Source organism: Pleurodeles waltl, chromosome 1_2 (genome assembly GCF_031143425.1).
Source record: "Pleurodeles waltl isolate 20211129_DDA chromosome 1_2, aPleWal1.hap1.20221129, whole genome shotgun sequence".
In the NCBI taxonomy this organism is placed as follows: Eukaryota; Metazoa; Chordata; class Amphibia; order Caudata; family Salamandridae; genus Pleurodeles; species Pleurodeles waltl.
In genome coordinates, this window is record NC_090437.1 from 327,120,807 (window position 1) to 327,123,377 (window position 2,571).

A 2,571-nucleotide genomic window follows, 5' to 3' on the forward strand; every position below is an offset into this window, starting at 1 on the left:
CCTCGTCGCTGATGTGGGTCCAGAAGAGCAAGAGGTTGGTGTGGCTGGGGACATCAGGGTTGGTGGTGGTTGGGGTGGTGACGGGGGGTGAAGAGTTGAAGCTGTCGTGGATTTCTGTGATCTTGCGATGGAAAAAGGTGGCGAGGGAGTCACAGAGGTCTTGCGAAGGAGGGGATCGATGGTGCATGATCTGGGGTTGGTGAGTTCCTTGACGATGCTGAAGAGCCCTTTGCTGTTGTGGGCATTGTTGTCGATGCAGTCTCTGTAGAAGGATCTTTTGGTGGTCTGGATGAGCTGGTGGTGTTTGCGGGTGGAAGTCTTGAGGGCTGCGAGGTTGCTCTCTGTTGGTTTGTGGCACCACTTTTTCTCAATTTTCCAGCATTCCCGCTTTGAGGAAGTGCCATCGGGGGCCCAACTTGGGGCCCCCAGCATGGCACAGAGTACAATGGCCATGCCCAGGGGACACTGGTCCCCTGTGCTGGCTACTGTGGTGGTGGGCAGGACTCTTGTCTTTTCTAAGACAGGAGTCATGTGGTATGGATGGTTTTGCATCAGAAAATAACGCTAGGCTGGTTAGAGGCATTTTTTTTGCCTCTAACCAGCCTAATGTAATTTTTTGGTGCAAATCCCCCTTCTCTCATACCGCCACCCCCACCCAGCTAACGTAATTTCTTTTGATGCTAGCCCACCCTTTGCGCCGGCTTGCACCATTCCATATATATGGTGCCAGGCTGGCACTCAGGAATGGGGCAAGCTGGTGCTATACTTTTTGATGCAAAACTGCGTTAGTGCAGTTTTGCATCAAAAAGTTCAAATATGCCCCTTAATGTTGAGAAAAGGATCGGGGTACTGGTATACCAAAAAGTTAGATGCATAGGAGAGTTATTTACAGCAGAGCCTGAGATAACTACAGGCCCTGGACTTGATGCAATAAAGCTTAGTGAGCTGCACAGCGAATACATTTGTGGCGCCGACCAAGGGTGCCGTACACAAGACAATATTGTGTAAATTGGGTTTGGTTGCAATCAGATTACAGAAATCAGAATGCGATGGAAAGTTCAAAGTAGCAGCTTCAGAGTGTAATTACCGGACTCTGCACTTATGTATAAGTAAGCTTTCCTTACTTATGTTTTTTTATTTTACACATAAGTGGAATTGTATGTATAGTGATTTGCACACAATTAGGTGGCGGGCGAACTTACTCTTGAAACCCACATCTGCAGGATTCAAAGTCAAAATGAGTACACTTTAGTATGGGAACAGTAAAAGCTGTTACTTGAATCAGGAGGCAGGAGGCGGAGTTTATGGGAAATTAACATCTTGCCTGCCTTCCCGCCCTAACTCTTACCAGTGGAAAAGGTACCTTCTAACAATGGTTTGCTGTACTTTTAAGATGAAAGAAGATGTGAGGAAGGACATCTTTTGAGTAAAAACAGGTGTGATGAGAACAGCCCAAGCACATTTCCTACTTCTCTCTAGAAAACATAAACATACAAGCAGCGGGTGTACTGTACAGAAAAATATTGTTGGGCATAATTGTTTTTCCTAAATCGCATTTACAAAAATAAAAAATGTTCTTTTAACTCCAAAGAGGAGAGACTTCTGTACATAATATTTAGGGAACATATTTGTGTCAGACGATATTCTGATCTTTTACATAAATACAAAAAAGCCATTTAAATTCCAAAGAGGAGATATTTTGTACATGATATTTAGGGAACATATTTGCGGCACATGATATTCTGACAATATTACGGTACTACACCCTTGCCCTCTACCTCCAACTCCACCTACCTCCACCTTCCAAAATAAGAGAAAAGCTGCTGAATCGGGGGAAACAGTGATATTTCTTTTGTTCTCCCCTTCCAGTCTCAGCAAAGATATTTTGAACTATGGCTGTGGGTCTCCTGCTAGTGGAGGACAAGTAATTCTAATGAGGCAATGAAAAGTTTTAAATGCAGGAAGGTTCTATGAGTGGATTACGTCCTTGTTTCCCCTTGCCCTTAGGCGCGTGGGGCGAGGGGGAGGCATGGAGTTGTGTCTGATTGCCGATGTGAGGGGAGCAGATCCTAGGTGAAAACCAACACAGACACTGTCATTACTGTTTGAGAACCTTCAGATCCACCTACATCCAACCAGGGAATGCCAGTTAGTTTGATATTTCACACGACCCAGCAACCAAATTTTGCTGGGTTGAACGGACATTTAGGGACATAAAGGTATGTGTCTAGGATCAACAAATGTCATAAAGTGGGCAACAAATGTCATAAAGTGGGGATGTTGGAATTAAAAAACCTAGGACTCCTAGGCCCGTATTTATACTTTTTGACGCTAAACTGCGCTAACGCAGTTTAGCGTCAAAAATTTTTGCGCCGGCTAACGCCATTCTGAAGCACCATGCGGGTGCCGTATTTATTGAATGGCGTTAGCCGGCGCAAGCAGACCGGCGCTGCCTGGTGTGCGTGGAAAAAAAACACGTACACCAGGCAGCGCCGGCGTAGGGAAAAATGGCGTTAGGGCGTCTTAAAAATGGCGCAAGTCAGGTTGACGCTAAAAAATCGTCTTAACCCG